Raw genomic sequence first — 13924 nt, 5'->3', positions numbered from 1 at the left:
AATCGAACTCGCGACCTCTGAGTTGGTAGACGAGAACGTTGCCCCGCCGACGCTGGCAAAAAGTACAAGAATAGCCTGGATAGTTCCCATTATTAGCGTAGTTTACGCTAATACTTCATCGCACTTACACATTGACTATGGTATCGCTGAAATTTTTGCGTGTGATGTATGTATGTCTACATTTACAATGAGCAACGCAGTCGCTCGTGATTTGGAGATTGACCGGTATAAATAAAGTAGGTACGATCCCTTTACAGATTGAATTACATGTACTATATGAAAAATACTCAGCTTACTCTCCACTCGCCAGTGCAATCGCAAATGATGGTGCGATGATAGTTGAAAATTTTAAAATTCAATCTCTGATTGCACACCGTCCACTATTTCCCCAATCACCACTTTGGGGTGCATGTGATTTACCTGAGTGTGTAGTATCTAAAACAAATTCTGGCACTTTTTCTTCGAGTAATCAATGGATGAGTTTGTTTATTTGTTTGCTAGATTCATCTATTCAACTTTTAATTGAAAGCTATCAGTTATTACAAGAAACGCCGCTTTTGTACACTTATGCAAGAACTCTTCGCTAATCTACCACTAGATAAATTTGGCTAAGCATCCCTGGGATTCGGGAAGTCAACATCAGGGCCTGGGGTAGTCTTGCTGTAAAGCACTAAATTGGCTCGTGGGGCACTTACCATCCCTCAATCGGTGCAAGCTCTTGATCTCCCTAACGACGTTGGAGGAAGCAGATTTTGGGTCCACCGCACTATTTTGGCAGGATCGGGCAAACCCATACTTTCACTCCCCGCGGCGCTCCCCCGTTGATTTTCTAGGGGTAGCATGTAAGACGGAGTGGAGCATACCTGGGAACCTCACCTCGTGGCACACCCAGGTTTTATGTTTTATTTACCTATGTTCTAGTGGAATACTTCCTTTTCGACTCCTCGTGTTGTTCAAGGCACAGTTATTTTGTCACAAGGCGAAAACACCGGAGTGGTACACGGAGATCCATGTACAGTGATAACACTAATGTTCAGCTCTTGAACGGCTCTACTGATTGATCCACGGTTGCAGAGTAGCCAGAACAGCCGGGCAGAATTGGTTTCACACTATTTCGTGGCCGTTGGAGAGGATAAAAAGATTCGGCCGGTGAGATTTGTCGACAGAGCGTTCGCCAAAGAGGCCTTCGCAGCGCCAGTCACGGCAAGGAGTCGCGATATTCTCCGTTCTTTGTTGGGCGCCTAAAATATAATTGATGACTAACGGTTCACCCTCCCCTACCCATACTTTATTCCCTCACTTTCTCATGTTCCTTTCGGTGTAGGTTTCATTTTCTATTCATCGCCCCTCGCTCTCTTCTCATACTCCTCCCCCATCCTCCCATACTCTCTCTGTCCTCCCCCCTTTGCGGACGCTGCCCAAAATAGAGACACTCCTCACCCTCCCAATCGCCCACCCCACCGGCCGGAAGGGCAGTCTTGAGTTGCAGCGCCGCTGGCCCCCGTGTGCTTCCTTCATCATTCCACTCACACCCCATGCCCCAGTTCGACGAGGGGTTCCTGGCCCTGCGAGGGGGGGGCCGCCGGACATACGAGGTGAAGGGAGCCCGCCCCCTTCGCCCCTCCTCTCCCGCCCTCCTGGTCTCCGTCGCCGAAGAGCCCTCCGTTTCTTCTTCTCCGTCCCCTTCTTCGCCATCCCTCTCCCCCCGCGGGAGAAGCACGACAGGTAAATGAGAGTCAAGGGGGGGAGACAAAAAAATAACCTCCTCGCGAGTGTCGTCCCACTATTCGATTCTATGCGATGACGAGGGGCAGCTGGGAAGCGAGGCCCCTCGTCCGCGAGTTTCCGCGGCTTTTTCAATTTGCTCCTTGGGAAACGATTGGTTTCCCCGACATTTTCCGTGCGTGAGACTGGGCCGTCGTTGGCGCGTGTCCCTTCTCGATCTATTCAAAGGCCCCTGCATCGCCCCCCCCCCTTCCCCTCCATCTCTACTGCTCTCACCATACCTCGGGCGTCTCGGAGAACGTGCTGCTCGTTAGCTCCCCGGTGTGCCGTGGTTGGGGTGTCATTCGCAGCATCTACTTCCCCTCCTCCCTTCGGAAAGGGACAGATTCATTGCGGTGATAATACAACCGTCTGGGATGCATATGGTGTCTCGCGAGGGACCGGATGGCGAGCGGCTCGATTTTCTCTAACTTCCTCGCACACGATAGGCGATTAGGATGTTACGGTGAGCATTCTCGCTGTCTCTGGCAGCTTTGTGAATGGTGCGTTGCAAGTTACCGTTTAGCCGTCCGCCTTGATAATCATTCTTAAAGCACAGATAGGTAAAGGTACTGTTGGGGGTCATTCGTTGGGTTATTCGTTGGTACCCGACCACTGAGAAGGTATCATCCGAGTATGACAGAGGAAGAAGAGAGTGATGTCGTTTAAAAGATATCGAATCAGAATCTTAACAAGCTTTCGGAATCTTAAAGCCTCTGTTATAGGCTAACTCTTACCGACGAAGTTCCCTTTGATTGCCGCTACTTGCTTAAAACAATGCCCATCCGTTCTTCGCCCCATGTTGCCTAAAATGCATGTTCTTTTTTGCGCTTTTACGTCGTACGTTCTCTTTTCTGCACAGAGGATCAATTTCTGCGGCCCATATTTTCTGGCATCATGGTATCCACGTTCTTACTCCATCCATCTCCAGTCGATGGGGAATCAATGATCGTGCAAAATAAATTATTTACTTCCCTCCCGTTATGTCTCATTACTGAGAAATTGTGTCTCCAAAACGTAATACCTTTATTACTCGGAGAGGTTCAATGCATCACCAATGTTCGTTTGGAGAGATTATGGACTGTGTGGCAGCTTTAGCGCCTTTCACTGAAAGAGGATTTCAATGCTTATGCTCAACGGGTTATGCTGCTCATTTATTCCTCCTCACACAACCCGTAACGTTTTCAGTGTCAAATGATAACACCATTGAATTTGCAGTTGTGAAAATGATCACATAATGATATTTTATGGGGCTCTGCGTAATGCTGTTTGTGAACGTTTATTCCACGGCCTATTCATCGAATGTGCAAATAATCTTCCTCCTGAAACGAAATACGAAAGCGAAATGACCGAATGAAAATATGTAACAAATCAGTTAAATTATTCCTAATTTCTCATGTTGATAATAATACGAATAACCTTGAGAATAGTAAGATGAATCGACTCCATTGATTTTTCTTCTTCTTCTAGAGACTCCTGGCAAAAGTATAATCGACAATAAATGTGATTATTACAAGTTATTGTTTGCGTTGAAATGGACTCATGGTGCTCATATAATTTTTTTCCTGTGTTCACTTCCACTATTTGTTTTTTAAGCTTACATTTTTGCACGATTGCCTCCTCAGAGCAGTTAATCACTTTTCCGGCAAGATTCTATCGACAGCCTTTTGTTGATAGCATATTTAAATAGCTTTTATAAGTTATTTTGTGCCTTTCGACGATCTTTATTGGAATGGATGTCGAGTCCATTTTTGGAATTAATTTGGAGCAAAAAAAATGGGGCCAGTCTCATACTTAGCAGCGAACATTGATAAGGTAGCTAAAGATTAATCAGAGAGATTAAGTGTAGAACAGATAAATTTAAGATGTCATTTTTCCCCGAACGAAAGGGGATCATAATAACATTGTTCGACCGCGGTAGGGTCATGTTCGGGTAAAATTAGCCTGCTGTGTATTCACCCCCTGCCCCCCACCCTAGCGGTGGCTTGCAGGGAAAATGGTGTATAAATAAAAAAAACAGCAAAATAATTATACGCTAACCTTCTAAAAAATTCGCAGTCGGAAAGTGATTGAGTAAATTGCTCAAGTAGGATCAGATTAAATTGCTTGGACGTTTTCCGCGACGATTTCATCCTATTTAATTGGATTTCTTACATTAAATTCCATGTTGTAGCGATAATGTTATAATTAATAGCTATGGTGAACTGTGACGTGCAGCCTTCATTCCGGTAAATATAAATTAGTTTCAGTACATTTCAGTGATGGAGCAATACATTAAAATGTGACCTACTTCACATTGGTCATAAAGATAGTGATTGATGTGAAGCTTGATTTTGATGATTGAAGCTGACCCTGAATTAAGCCTTTATGGCGAGTGAAATTCCCACGGCCTGGGGGTCAGTTTGAATCCCTGTTCCACCTCCTGTTTCTCGTATTCAGGAAATCGTACCATTCGGATTTTAGATTAAGTGACCCAAATCTATCACATGGGAGTTTGGAACAAGATTCGTCGGTTAATAGCCGTTTACTCCGTTCACCCCCTAGTGAATGGGGGACACAGCTTCTCATCTCCTCCTGCGAAGTACGTCTCATTCACTTTTGCTTTTACCAATTAAATTTTATGAATTCGGCATACTCACAAAAATAGGGTACAAGCACATTAGTGAAGACATTTGGAAGCAAAAGAATCATGGAAAGTATTTATTCCTGATCGATTTAATGATGAATTAATGCCAGCACGGAAAATTCTACCCATGTGCGTTATTGACAAAGTCAATGATGCCTTGGTTTCGGGTGCCGTAAAAGATGTAAATGAAGGAGAGTATGACTTAGGTTCAGCTAACGTTTTAATTCGTCGTGCTTGATAGTAAATACGAACATACGTCAGCTTTACCCAATAAGAGCAAATGATTTTTTTGTGTTTTATTGGTTGAATATTTCAGTTTCATTAATATTTATTGGCATACATAAACTTAATGACAAATAAATGGCGTGATTTTCGATTTTTCTGATTCGGAATAGTAAAACTGATAAAAGCTAGGGGAGGACGTTTTAATCCCAGTACATAGCTCACAAAAGAAAAATTTCACCTTTGTTGAATCCTTATACGATCAAGTACTTGGGGTACCTTAGAAAAATGTTACTCATGCTCGGATTTTGTAATAATTGCCCTTAAAAAGATATTGGCAGCTGGTCGCGCGAGAATACGAGTACATAATGAAAACGATGAGTGTGAATGTGCACTCGTCATTCAATTAAATAGTTTTGACATTTATAGATCATTGCCAAAAAGCATGCCAAGTGGTCATTTCCCTGCTGCCAAAACCATAAGAGTAACCCTTTGTTGGGCCCAACAAATTCAAACTAAGAAATTCACTTCATTACTGTCATATAAACATTAAATACCTTCCTTGTTATGAAAGTTGAGGAACTTTCACACGACAAAGAAAACATTACTTGACTTGTAGCACTGAATATTTCTAACGAATTGTGAGGAATCTATTGTGAGCGCTTGTCGCGATGTTGTCAGGATTTGTTGTACGAGTAAAAATTGGGTAAATCTGATGAGAAATTTTCTTATCTTTTATTTTTCATGCAAATCAAATGGGTGAAAATAAAAAGTGCATAATGAAGATTTTATAATGGGCAATGTATGATCGAATCAATCATCCAGCCTGGCACCCGGGGGCGGACGTGCTGGATGCACTGAGACACATAGACGTCAGTCACGATTTTACGATGACTTTGAATGTTGAATATTTTCTTATTGAACCACGATTGTTCGTCAATAGCGCTATTATTTGTATCATTATATAGACTTTAATTCTTCGCTTCCTATCGGAACAGTTTTGAGCGGATTTTCGTCTGACATACGATGCATAATTTATGTAGACTCACCGGCTTGACGAGAATTGAAGACAGGTAAAACGTTCGTTACGTTGGTATTCTTTCGATGGCAGGCATCGCTATCGCAGCCCAATTGTTTGCCAAACGTAGAATGGCAACATAGCGACATTATCTCCGTTCCCCAGTTATTGGTGCGCCAATAACTGTCTTACTCCCGGGAATGTTACCTCCATACCTCTTGGTTATGATTTTCAAAAATAAGAGTACAAAGGCATTCACTCAAGAAGAACGGCGAAAACACATATAAGTACGTTTTTTTATTAATTAAAATATTAATGTAAGGGACTCCCCAATTTTGTCTTGTTAATGCATGTTATTAGCAACAGTATTACTTGTTTTACAAACGTCTGGCCTGATCAATATCGAAATTTTGTACTCTAGCTGCTAGCCGATTATTCCTTAGATTAACGAAACATTTACTTTGGTGATAGTTGTTGTACTCTCTGTCAAATATTTACTTTTTAATCGTGTGAAAAACAAAAAAATATGACTTATTATCCAAAAGAGACACCTATAGTATATCCTCTGTCTTAAACGTAGATCTGTCATTTGAAATCGAAAACACTTCATGCAATTTTCTATGATGTAGTCATTTATTTAACAGAAATTAACTTCACAAGTAGCTGTATACGATATTTTACTTCGCAATGAAACATAATACCTGAAGAGGATAGTAGAACACTCATTTAATTACAGGTGGCCAAGTCCTAAAATCGGCTTGGGCTAAGCGTAATAATTATCTATCGAACCAATAATGGGTTAAAATAATATGGCGGTTCGTTAATGCTCCTTTTATTTCCATTTCTGAAACTGTAGCAACACTATTTTCATTTCTCTCTATATTCCTCATGAGTCGACCAAAGGCAATGCCTTTCGCGGAGACGTAACTCATACCTAGCATAATTTGTTTCCTATCTCTCGTCAAAGTAATGATAGAAAATTTCGTGCAGTTGTTCTAGACTTTTGCATTTATACGAGGGTCATCCGGAAAGTAGTACCCGTTCGTGCCGCATGAAATGCTGACGACGCGAGTAGCCGCTGGACGAGGTCAGATAGCTTCAGTGGCTTGTCTGCCTTCTCTGAGCCAAGTTGCGTGACGCTAGCATTGCCTGTGTTGTTTCTGTGATTGTTTACAATGTTTAAAAAAATTGAGAACGCCGCCAGTTGTGAAGTGAGGGCAGTGATTAAATTCCTCAATGCAAGAAACGTTCGCCCATGTGATATTCATCGCCAATTAAAGGAGGTGTATGGAGACAATGTAATGGACGAGTCGTCTGTTCGGCGGTGGTGTCGCAACTTCAACATGGGGAGGGGGAACACACACGACGATGAGCGTTCGGGGAGACCGTCTGTCATTACAGACCAACTGGTGAGCTCAGTTGACGAATTCGTGAGGAACGATCGGCGCGTCACAATTGATGACATCTGTGAGCATTTTCCCAATGTTTCTCGAACAATTGTTCATGAAATTGTTAAACACCATCTGCATTATGCAAAAATTTGTGCAAGATGGGTCCCTCGCGTATCTCAATGAGCTGGCGGCGAAGGACTATGCAGCAGGAATACAGAAACTTGTCACACGTTATGACAAATGCCTTAATTTGCTTGGAGATTATGTTGAGAAGTAGTTTAAAGTATCCTCTTTCAAATAAAATTTTTTATGTTTGTTAATATTTACTTTTGTGTCTTTATTTCACGAACGGGTACTACTTTCCGGATGACCCTCGTATCATCACCCTCCGCCTTAATTTGTAGGCTAGGCATGCAACTGGATTTTCTTCATCTGAACTGTATCATTTTTAGTTCAAGTTGTTGTGGATAGCATTTTAGTTTTCACTTCAAGCATTAGGTAGCCTTTCCTTCTTGGTAATCTCGTAACTAATCATGTGCATATCAGATTTGAAAGCGGTATGATTTGTTCTCTTATTCAACACTTTAAGACTCCAACGTCCCCGTAACGGAAACTATGTATTCATGTTCGGGCACGTATTGTAATGGCCCAGCGGTATCGAGACCCCATTTATATCCAGATGGGAATGGAATTATGCGGGCCACCACGCCATTGAACTCGGGCCGCAACTTGTGAGTGTTCTGGTTCTTGCCGCTTCCTCGATCTCGTCTATTCTGCCAATAACTAACCGCTTGGCAGTTCCCTTCGTCGTCATAATGATAGTGCTCCCTCTAAGTCCCCGGAAAGAGTGGTGGACTTCAGCGTTCCAGATCATTCAACTACGAGGGTCATCCGGAAAGTAGTACCCGTTCGTGCCGCATGAAGTGCTGACGACGCGAGTAGCCGCTGGACGAGGTCAGATAGCTTCAGTGGCTTGTCTGCCTTCTCTGAGCCAAGTTGCGTGACGCTAGCATTGCCTGTGTTGTTTCTGTGATTGTTTACAATGTTTAAAAAAATTGAGAACGCCGCCAGTTGTGAAGTGAGGGCAGTGATTAAATTCCTCAATGCAAGAAACGTTCGCCCATGTGATATTCATCGCCAATTAAAGGAGGTGTATGGAGACAATGTAATGGACGAGTCGTCTGTTCGGCGGTGGTGTCGCAACTTCAACATGGGGAGGGGGAACACACACGACGATGAGCGTTCGGAGAGACCGTCTGTCATTACAGACCAACTGGTGAGCTCAGTTGACGAATTCGTGAGGAACGATCGGCGCGTCACAATTGATGACATCTGTGAGCATTTTCCCAATGTTTCTCGAACAATTGTTCATGAAATTGTTAAACACCATCTGCATTATGCAAAAATTTGTGCAAGATGGGTCCCTCGCGTATCTCAATGAGCTGGCGGCGAAGGACTATGCAGCAGGAATACAGAAACTTGTCACACGTTATGACAAATGCCTTAATTTGCTTGGAGATTATGTTGAGAAGTAGTTTAAAGTATCCTCTTTCAAATAAAATTTTTTATGTTTGTTAATATTTACTTTTGTGTCTTTATTTCACGAACGGGTACTACTTTCCGGATGACCCTCGTATTTGATAGCTGTTGGATAAAATAACGCTTATGATTCCATATTTTGATTTCTTCTATCCTCAAAGCGCTTTCGAAGGGTATTTAATACAATTTTATGCTTAACAATAGATTAAGAGGCAGGTATTAGCCCTTAATAATCCTCTTATCTTGTAATAAGGGAAAGAGAAGAGAAAACATGATACTGTCAAGTGAAGATATAATAAGGAATCTTGCTTTCAAGGTGATATCATCTGAATTTCCACTGGGTTAAATACTGCTTAACTACTGATTGACCTTTCGTGGTAATACTCGTCCATTGTCTTCAGCTCTGAAGATGATGGTCGAATATTGCCTCGAAACGTCGGCAGTAACGTGTAGTAGTTTCAACTCTGTGGAAATCGCGAGAAGATTGCACAGTCTGTGCAATCCGAGGAAGTGCCAGATCTTTCGGCTCACTCTCAGTTTATCATCATCATAGATTATCAATCGGAGAATTGATTTGTAGCAGCTCTGCAAGCTATCCTGTGTCCTGTCAATCATCTAATTTCCTCGTGGCTCATACCCGGACTAAAGCTGATGGTAGCTCCATGGTCTTCCTTTGATTCCTTCCCTCTGTGCGTTCTTCAGTTATCATCTTCCGTAAACGGCCGTACCTCAGGATGTTTGCTTTGTGACTTTACAGTTCGATTTTAGTTCATTCATTCCTTTGCAGAACCGCATTTATATCACTTATGATATTCTTTTTTCTGCTGATCTCAAGGCCAATGTCTCACAACTTCAGGCAAATAAACTCTGCGTACGATAATATGAACTGCTTTCGTGAGTGTAGTATTATTTACCTGGAGTAGCTGTTTCTGTCGGTAGATAACCCCTTTTCACTTCCATATCCTGCTTATTATCTGTATCCTGCGTGCATTTACATCGCTGGTGGTAATGCTTGATAAATAGCGAAAATCTTCCATCTTTTCCGATACACGTTATCTTCTCAATGTACACAATACGGATCATGTACGATTTTTAGCAAATGGGTATTGCTCCATTCTTTATATTAGCTTCTTCGCTGCATTAACATAATCTTAGCAACACCACTTGCTCTATATAGATAGCGCGGTTATCAATATTCTGTTTTAGTTAATTCCATTTTCTTTAAAGATTCATACTGTGTACGTGGACTGAACCGTAATTAATGTGTCATTGACGGACAGCATTTTTCCTTGAAACATGCATTTTCGAAAGAGTGTGAACTCTTTCTATCGTATCATTTTTTTGTGACCAAGGAAACAGTTCACATGGCACTATTGAAGCTCTGGTCGTGCATTGATTTTACATGTAAGCGCGAAGAACGGCTTTTTGTGATAAAATATTGCGTAGTACATATTTCACTTAATGAACCAAAAGGGATGGTGAAGACGAAATATTTTTCAAGTTGGAAGTGAGCACGATGTTTTGAGCCGAGAATCATACCCAGGTCTTTCACTCCCTTTCATTACCTCAAAGGATAGCTCAAAAGGAGCTCAAAGGATATCGGTTCGACTCCATCGAGGCGGTTCAAGCGGTGACGACAAAGGCTCTTAACAGTATTCCGGAAACCGACTTCCAGCGGGCTTTTGACGAGTGGCAGACGCGCCGAACTACAGGTGTATCGATGCAGGAGGAATGTATTTTGAAGATTATTAGGTAATTGTAATGATAACTGCAATAAAGTTTGATTTTTGGAACCAGTCCCGATACTTATGGTACGGACCCTATATTTCAATGGGAGTAAATGGCATTGAGTAGATTTTGGACTGGAGGAGAAGAGTTCTATTCTCTTCATATGATAGGGATTAGTAAAAGAAAATCGTTAAGAAATGGGAAACACTCGTGGTTTCATCTGACGTCCTGAGTCTTCTTTGTCAATGGGCTAATCCCGGACGTCCCGTAATTTGTTGCTCAGTTGTTCACTCTCGTCTCCCATGTCTCATGTTGGTGAGCCTTCTTTTTTCTTCAGTCAATTTTTTTACCCTGCCTTATGCTGAGACAAGGAGCAGCTGCAGCTGAGAAAGGAAGCAAACATTGCAAATGGGCCTGTGCTCCCCGCGTTTTCCCACGCAATTCTAATCCCTAGCAGCAATAATATGAGCATTAGTGTGTAAGGGAATTAATTATTTATGGAAATAAATTCGATGATGATATTTTACTATAGCAGTTATCGATGTTATAAATATTTTTTTACTGTTGTGTATCCTTTGTATGTAGCTTTCTCTTGTAGGGAGAGAAATATATTTCTTGTCGGTATTAGCTCCCATAATGTTATATACTATATATATAGTATTTTTGAAGTATTCCTCAAGGAAAGTTAATTTTTGGCAGTTAGGAATGTTACGGAATATCTAATGAGATACGCTTTTTGGTCACCTGTGTGTGAATGCTAACAGAATTTTAGCCTGTGTACAACAGAAAGAGAGTTCCGTTGTTTGGAATGATATTCTGTATTTTTAGTAAATGTTTCCTGGGGTTGAAGAGCTTTTCTTTGTCAAGTAATGCGATATTTAATTTGCGTCAAATGAAAAAATATTAGTTGTTTGGACAAAGATTCTCATCCATTCCGCCATAGGTTATGCTATGTATATCCTGAGAAGAAGTACGTGTTATCTCTTGATAGTATATTATTTTAGTAGTAGCACTCCTCAAATTTCCCTTTGTATTGAAGAAGTGAAAGATGCCGACTTTAATTCTATCCATTACCCGAGCGAATTTCATGTACCCATGTGTTTTCGTCGCACTTTCGGGCGTAGTTATTATTTGAGACCGTTGATAGTTGATTTTTATCTTGCATGATAAACATACCTAAGTGTTTGTATTTTTATTATGAATTTTATTTTGCAGCCTCTGTAAAAATGCCATGAAGTATATTATATTACAATTTTGTATTTTTAACTCTATGTTTTATTATAGTGTTAACCAAATATAAATATACATTTCATTCACCTACTGTCCTAGTTGGCTTCATGTTTTTTAGTCTATCAGAAAATCTACATTTAACTGAGGATATTATTTATCAGGTTATTTCAAGTTTTATTTTCATGAATCCGCTGACATGTATTCCCCGGGCATGTACTTCCGCCATAAAATTGGTGTTTGGGACTAAAATATTCAACATCATATTACCCGCAGTCATACTGAAGTGGTCAAACTTCATTGCACTACTACCTGTTTCGTCGCCTATGCGTCGAAATGGGCAGTAGTGTAATAAATTTTAGCGTGAAAAAATACCAAGTTAAATTATTCAGTGACTTCTAAACTGTCAGAAGGCTTGAAAAATATTAGAAAATAGTATTTCCTTGACTTTTCCCCACCCGAAACGAAAATTTTATTTTCCCGGGCTTTAGACTCATTATAAACCAGTTGTGGTTTGGACGAATCTTGAGTATAGTAGTTAAGTCTTCTAAATTGTTGTTCTTTCCTCTCCCTCGCTTACCTTTCTCTCTTGCTGACGTGCTATCTTATTTTTTCCCCATGAATTTATACGGAACATAAAAGTTGCATAACTTTTGTAGAGGTGCAATTACGATTCTTTGGGTCAGCCTCGTCTGGTATTAGAAAGTAAGCATTTTTTTAGCAGTTGGAGACTTTCGTTGTCCTCTGGTGACAAGGCCATTCTCATCTACTCAGTCGATCTTTAGGAACAGGTTTATTTAATTCAATTCGTAATTCTATATTATTGTGTGGGTATAATTTTCCCCCTTCTTTTCTCACAAATGCTGTCATTTTTTGTAAATTTGGCCGCACGAGTTTCTTGCAACTTGTCTAGTCCATGTATGTATGTATTACTCCACCAACAAGTTCCAAGTTCATTCTAATGGCTTTGATAATGCCCTGTTACTGTGTCGGACATCTTTTTTTTGTGGAAAATTGCGGTTTTCTATACAGAATCGAAGCCGGGGGGTGGGGGAATTTTCGAGATTATAGGTTTGTTCATAAAATCAATGGCAATCAATTCCTCCGACATGATCATAGGGCATGTGCAGTGGAGATTAGGAGAGACTTTGACTAGAGGTCGGATTTGAGTACAACTTAAAGTACATCTCTTGGTGGCATGGTGTGATGAAGTCGCGGTGGCTGGTACTTTAACTGCGCGTGCACCTAGGGCAACGATGACGAAATTGTCTATCTTTTCGTGCCCAAATCTATGCACAGAAATAGTTGTTAAACTCGTCAAGCATTTTTAACTAGCTCTCGGATTCCCCTTGATTATCCACCAGTAGTTTAATACGAAAAAGCTTTAGGTATTGACTGACGAAAGAACAAGCGAAATTGATTATTAATATTTCATCTCGTGCGAGGGGAAATATTGTTCCATTTCGATGCGCGGGAAGTGGCCTGCGAGACTGCGGCGTGCGTCTAGTGGGCAGAGGCACTCATGCATGAAGTTCTCCTTCCATGGCCTTGGGTGATAACTATATTTGTTATTTTTTAATGGAAACACTATTCCAGAAATATCTGGAGTAAAATGATGAGAATTGAGTGTCATAAATAAAGAACGTGTGCTGATTCGATCGGTTTGGCGAGTTCCTTGGTCGTCCGGTGGTGCAAATACTTCGGATTGTACTCTCGCCTACGGTATGACCATTAAAAAAAAATCTTCATAGCCTTAGTGTGTGATTAGAATAATCATTTGAGATACTTTTGAAGAAATCACGCATATTTTTCATGTATGGGTCGCGGTAGTCCAGTGGGTAGAGCGTTGGACTGCTTCCCGGGTTCGATTCCCGGGCAAAGCACTCTGGGCACCTGCAGCTCCACCCAAGCTAAAGTGATTTGTCGGGTACCAGGTCTTCCTGGGAAACCATAACGGGCGCAGGGAAAGGAACTGCCCCCCCTACCCTGATGTGTGAATTTTCACGCGCCGTATAGGGCTTAGTACTGGGTGATCTCTACCATCACCTACTAAACCGACCTTCGGGTTGATTACTGTGTTTATGGTTTTATTCTTCATGTTTTACCTTAATAATAGTGTTTATGTTTCAATATTGTTTTTCTGGAACTTAGCACGTTTGCGAGTGCGTTTGCATAGAGCTCGCATTAGGTTCTTAACTACTAGTATTATACAAGGCCCCGAATGAAATTCTCAGGGACTCGTTCCCCGTGACGAACCTTGGAACTTCCACACTTCAATAGGCAGGTGGAGGATCCAGTGCAGTTGTTGAAAGCCTCATTCTAGCCGAAGGAGCTAACTAGGTTGGTGTGTTTATTTTCCAGTGAACGATGATCGTCATAGACGCAACTCGCTAATTCAGATTTTTTCAG

This window comes from Hetaerina americana, unplaced genomic scaffold (assembly GCF_022747635.1).
Source record: "Hetaerina americana unplaced genomic scaffold, ioHetAmer1.1.p SCAF_1, whole genome shotgun sequence".
NCBI classification, from domain to species: Eukaryota; Metazoa; Arthropoda; class Insecta; order Odonata; family Calopterygidae; genus Hetaerina; species Hetaerina americana.
Note: the sequence above shows the minus strand (reverse complement) of the source record.